Source organism: Dromiciops gliroides, chromosome 4, assembly GCF_019393635.1.
Source record: "Dromiciops gliroides isolate mDroGli1 chromosome 4, mDroGli1.pri, whole genome shotgun sequence".
Lineage (NCBI taxonomy): Eukaryota > Metazoa > Chordata > Mammalia > Microbiotheria > Microbiotheriidae > Dromiciops > Dromiciops gliroides.
The window spans coordinates 450,695,214-450,701,807 of NC_057864.1; positions in this window are offsets into that span (position 1 = coordinate 450,695,214).

The window sequence follows — 6,594 nt, forward strand, 5'->3', positions numbered from 1 at the left end:
GTTGCTCCCTATCCTACTTTTTCTAATAGCTATCCCTCCAGGCTGTGTGACATAGGAGATTTTAATAAGTATGCTATGGTTATGAATTTATGGCTTTATCCAAATCACTGATAAAAAAAAAATTATATAGTCACTAAGGCCAAAGATAGATAAGGGGGAGAGAGGGGTGACTTCACTGGAAACTTTCCTACAAGTTAACTTTGAGCTATTAATAACTGCTCTTCGCATCTATTCAACCAATTTTGAAACCACTTAACTATATTTGCTTCCAGCCCATATAATCTCCATCTTGTCTGCAGGATAGCATGAGAAACTTTATTAAAAGCTTTGCGGGGCAGCTAGGTGGCGCAGTGGATAGAGCACCTACCCTGGAGTCAGGAATACCTGAGTTCAAATCAGACCTCAGGCACTTACTAGCTGTGTGACCCTGGGCAAGTCACTTAACCCCAATTGCCTCACTTAAAAAAAAAAAAAAGCTTTGCTGAAGTCTAGGTAAAGTATTCTACAACATTGCCCTGGTCTACCAGTGTAATAACCTTGTCAACAAAGACATGGCATGACCTGGTTTTGTTTGTTTTTTTGTGTACATTAATACTTTTTATTTTTTGTTATTCTGAATGTAACAAATACAAATAAACATGACCATTTCCATATACGAAGGAAAGAAAAATGGGATTTTCCCTAAAACTGCACCTCTTTTATGTAAACTTGGTTTTATAAGTAATAAACATTTTTATTTATAGTTTGGGGTTCCAATTTTTATCCCTCCACACCCCCTTGCTGAGGTGGTAAGCAATCAGATATGGGTTATACATATACAATTATGTAAAACATTACCATATTAGTTATTTTGTACAAGAAAACATGAATAAAAGAAAAAAGAAAGTAAAAAATAGCATGCTTCAGTCTGTGTTCCATCGATATCAGTTCTTTCTTTGGAGGTGGATAGTATGTTTCAACAATATGTACACTTGTTTTGTAAAAGTACATGATTAGGGGGGCAGCTAGATGGCACAGTGGATAAAGCACCAGCCCTGGATCCAGGAGGACCTGAGTTCAAATCTGGCCTCAGACACTTGACACTTACTAGCTGTGTGACCCTGGGAAAGTCACTTAACCCCCATTGCCCCACAAAAAAATAAAATAAAATTTGTTTTAAAAAGTACATGATTAATTCAATATATGAGTCTCAAAGGTATCTACCTTGTTTGTCTCTCTCTGAATTTCCTTCTCTTCTTTCCTATGAATTCTCATAAATGTTTCAATGACCCTGTTTTCTTTTTTTTTTTTTGCATTACTATCACTAGCCTCTTCCTTCCAAATTAAAAATAAATAAATAAACAAACTTCTCTTTAGAACAAATAAGCACAGTCAAGTATGACAAATCAACACATTGGCCATGATCAGAAATGTCTGTGGTATCACATTCTTGATAAAGCCATACTAGTCAATAGTAAAGAATCAATAAGCATTTATTAAGTGCCTACTATGTGCTGGGCATTGTGCTAAGCACTGGATATTCAAATTAGAAAAAGAAAGTCACTGTTCTCAAGGAGGTTACAATCTAATGGGAAATGGCAATACACAAAAGAAAGCTGAAAAGGGCTAGTGGCACCATACAGAAGGTATGCAGTGTGGAGGCATGATGTTCTTGGAACCAAAACCAAGAAGAGAGACTGAAGTGAAATGAAGTTAGCTGGAAAATTCGGAGTCCTCTATAAAGGAAGGCTTTGGGAGGAATTTATTGCTCAACCCACCAATCACAGGAAAGAGGCAACTGAGGGTATTGAAGAGGTGTATGTAGTATTAAAGTTGAATCAGCCTCCTTGATGATGAAACATCAGGTGATGAGCTAATCCTGGGGGGTAGAGATGGAGCATGATGATTGTAGAATTGAAACCAAGCAGAGACATGCTTCTCCCTTTCCTATTCTGCATGTTTGCTAACATCTTTAATATTTATTACCTTTAAACATTATGTTCTAGAATTTTGCTAGTGTGGCACACGCTCTGGAGCAATTATCCCAACCACTCTAACTCCTACTTAAAATGGCAATTCAGGTCTTCAGAAGACAGAGATTACATCAGTGTTCATCATTCTAGGGGGTAGTCTTAAATGCTTCCAACCCCCTGTCAGTGTGATTCACCCAATGATTATCAGTTGATATCAGTCAGCCAGATTTAACTAACTTTTAGAAAATGGTATTTTACTAAGTTGGTATGGTAAGAATATTTGGTATAAACCATCCCCAGAAAATCTGTGATAGACTCTCCCACCAGTATAGAGTCTGGGGGAGAATGGGCTCAAGCTTAGAGACTACATGTGACCAAGGGGCAACTCATAGTTCCTAGAAGTTCTTTTTCTAGAGTCCAAAATATTTCCCCTTTTGGTGGGATGTGCTCTTTCTGATGGGTTCCTTGTAGAATCTTTGAAGGTGACTTTTTTCAGTGTGTCAATTATTGCTGTTCTAGAACATTGCCAGGAAGATGGATTAGAAACCTGAATCCTCTAACCCTCCAAAGTTCACAAGGTCATCAACTGGTCAAAGTGGGGCTGGGATGAAATCAAGGCATGCTTGTCTCCTACTCAAGCAATTCCCTCTTAGGTGTGTCATGATTGAAATTGAGCTAAAATGAGGTGCAAAGTTCTGAGAACCATCTTTTTATTAGCCAAGCATGAATTTGCCAATAAATAGGGTCTTGGCCATCTCATCAATAGCTAAGACCCTGATATGGAACTTACAAATCATTTTTATAGACAAATGGAAGAGCATCCACAGTAAAAGGTAGTAGCATGGTAGGTGGGAAAAACATTATGATTGGCTGGAGACTGAGTAGATGGGGCTATCAACCACCATATTGTTGCTGATTGTTTCCACCTGCAAGGATAGTTAGTGGTACACGGATAAGAAGCCAGGCTTAAGTGAAGGACAGAGATAACAGAGCAGACTTCCTGGAAGGACAACTAATAGGATAGAGATAACAGAGCAGACTTCCTGGAAGGACAACTAATAGGATAGAGATAACAGATTTCCTTGACATAAGAACAGACCATTGATTTCACAGAAAAACCAAACTTCTAAACTTAACTTGGAGACAATGAGTAATTTACAGGAAAGCTCAACTTCTAAACTTAACTCAGAGGGGCAGATAGGTGGTGCAGTGGATAGAGCACCGGCCCTGGATTCAGGAGGACCTGAGTTCAAATCCAGCCTCAAACACTTAACACTTACTAGCTGTGTGACCCTGGGCAAGTCACTTAAGTGGGAATACAGAATGAAATAAAATAGGAAGTAGAATCGATTTGATTTTTTTTCACATGGTTGGCTGGGATGCTCTCTCTTCTCTACTGTCAGACAAGACACTCAATCCCAAACTAGCTTGTTGGTTTTATGTAAGGCTCCCAGGGTATGGCTGAGTCTCCTCAACCAATTCAAATAGACTTCCTGAGCCTCTTCAAATCCATTTTATCCAATGGCTTCTCAATTGATAAAGGACTTTGAGCCTAGTCTAAAGTCTTTGATTGATTGAGCAATCTGGGTCTTGTTTACGTCTAGTTAATACCTCTGATTCAACTGAGATATATGTATCTCATAAACTCATAAATTATCAAGGTTTAGACTTTATTAATTACTTCAGTTGGGTGGAGGGTTGATGGTTAATTCATTCAATAGAACACACACACACACACACACACACACACACCCTCTTATATACAAAGCTAATATTACTAGAGTTTGGACATTCTAATCTTATTTTTGAAAATGGAGACATTTGCACTTTTTCTGTTCCCCCATGATCTTTCAAAGAGTGACTAGTGGCTCAGCCACTGACACCTGTCAAGTCATTTGGTATCATGAGATGTAAATCCTCTGAGCCTGGTGACTTGTACTCAGTTAAGGCAGCTAGTTGTTCTCACTATTTTGTTACTTGCCTTGGGTTCCAACTACCTATCTGCCATTTTTGGTATTTCCTTTCTAATCCAAATCATTCTCTTTGGCAGAGAAAAACAAAAACAAAAACGAGAGAGGGTGTGGTAAGGTAGAAAGAGCTGTGAATTTGGAATCAAGGACCTGGGTTAGAATACCAGTTCTTCCATTGTCACAGATGGGAACTTGAGCACCTCAATTCATCCCCTGGGCCTCAATTTCCTCTCCATAAAGCAAAAAGGGGATGGATTAGAAGACTTTGTTTTTTGGGGTTTTTTTGTGGGGCAACGGGAGTTAAGTGACTTGCCCAGGGTCACACAACTAATAAGTGTCAAGTGTCTGAGGCCAGATTTGAACTCAAGTCCTCCTGAATCCAGAGCCGGTGCTTTATCCACTGTGCCACCTAGCTGCACAGATTAGAAGACTTTTAAGGTCGGTCCTGATTTAATGATTCCCAAGAATCAAGCAGTTGCCTTCTTTCCTTCCTGTTATCACTGTCCCATCCACCCAGAACAGTGTTTCCTCAGGTTTGCTTATTTCCTGAATGCTCAAATTCTCATTGATTTCACTCCAATAATGAAGATTGAAACTCACTCATGCCTGACCATCCTGTGGGATTCTTGTCCGTGTCCACCCAACATGTCTGCCCAAGATGGCTTCAGATACAGCTTAAAACAAAAATTCAATGTTGTAGGCTAAGCATTTCATACCAACCGTTAGCCTCCTGACATGATTCTTACATGAACATATCATGCTTTCATATCTACCTGTTATCACCAGCTTTGCTTGAGTATTTGTACATTTCTTAAAAAAAAAAAGTTGGCTAACAAAAGATAGAAAAACTGTGGGGTTTTTTTAATGCACAACACATCCAAAACAAATTAAGAAAAAATATGCTAGTTATTGAACTCCCTGTATATCTACATTTATTCCTTTAAACAAGTCTCCATCATCAGAATTCTGTTCATTTGGGTCTTCAAAACATCATTCTTGGGGCAGCTAGGTGGCACAGTGGATAGAGCACCGGCCCTGGAGTCAGGAGGACCTGAGTTCAAATCCAGCCTCAGACACTTAACACTTACTAGCTGTGTGACCCTGGGCAAGTCACTTAACCCCAATTGCCTCACTAAAAAACAAAACAAAACAAAAACAAAAAACATCATTCTTAAGAACATCATATTTCTGGGGCTGATTTTCTATTAGGCCATGAATTACAAGCTCAACACCGTGCCATAGCATCCCTATACCCCCACACTCCCACCAAAAAAACATCTAATATGATCCTGGGCTGCTAAATTAATAAATGTAAAGTGTCTAGAACAAAGGAGGTGATAATATTTTTACACTTTCCTGGTCAGACCATAGTCAGAGAGTTGTATTTTGGTTCACTTGGTCAGAATGTTGTTTTCAGTTTTGGATACCAGATTTTAGGAAGGTGATTGACAAAGTGGAACATGTCCAGAAAAAGAGGCAAAAGACAGTTCCTGCCCTCAAGGGGTTTCCAATGGAATGGAGGAGACTACAAACAAAGCAAGCTATATAGAAGATAAATAGAAAATAATGAACAGAAAAGGCCCTAGAATTAAGAATAGCTGGGGAAAGTCTTCTTGTGGAAGATGAGATTTTAGTTAGGACTAAAAAGAAGCTGGTAAATTTCCTTTCACTGACACTGCTACAGCTAAGTTTGGCCTTTTTCCTGTTTTTTATAAGTAACATCCATTCTCATCCCCATGTGTTTGCATTGGCTGAACCCCTTTGCCTGGAATGCACATTCTCCCCATCTCCACCTCCTAGCTTCTGTTTTGTTTAAGGTCCAGCTCACAAAGCTGCTCCCCACCAATTATTTTCTATTTATTTTGTATAAGCTCACACAGGGTGTTCCAAAAGTCTTAGTGTAGGTTGAAGCTTGCTAAAGTTTACACTAAGAGTTTTAGGACACCCTGTCTGTGTAACAAGTCTCTCCAAATAGAATATAAGCTCCTGAGGGCACGGGCAATCTCATTTTTGCCCTTTCATCCCCACCTAACTCAGTGACCAGTGCATGTCATGGGCTTAATAAATTTTAGTTGATTATTTGGTGCCAAAAGAAAGAACTAGCATTAATGGGTAAAAGTTGCAAAGAGAAGGAACAAGGACAAATTTCCTAACAAATATGAATTCCTAACCCTTATTCTTTCTGATCTGATTTAAAAGTCTCATCTTTAGAGCCACTTCTTTTGAGTTTGTACTTGTAGAAAGTAGGTGCTTATTAATTAAAGAGTCGTTGAAGAAGGCAGCAATGGTTTCTCTAGAAGTCTGCCATAAAAAAATGCCTATCTATTACATGAGGAAGAAGTGGAAATGGACTATTGGGAGAGTGATCTCTTCTAGTCTTCTGCCATTATCACCAATTACTTTATCAGATTAGCTGTGGACTTGGAACAAATGAAATGGCTCTAGAGGAGAATGTATATTTCAATGGACAGTGGGCAGTGAAACATGACAAGCCTATCTCATGGTAGCTAGGCAAGGGTAGGCTGAGGCTCCAGGCCAGGAAGGTGAGCCTATATGGTAGGGTCGGTTACAAGGTGGTCCCTGTAGCTAACCTTCCACTTCATAAATACAATTTTCTAGGGGTTGCCCTGCCTGCCAGAGTCCATTTGGCATATTCTGAGTCTGGGACCACC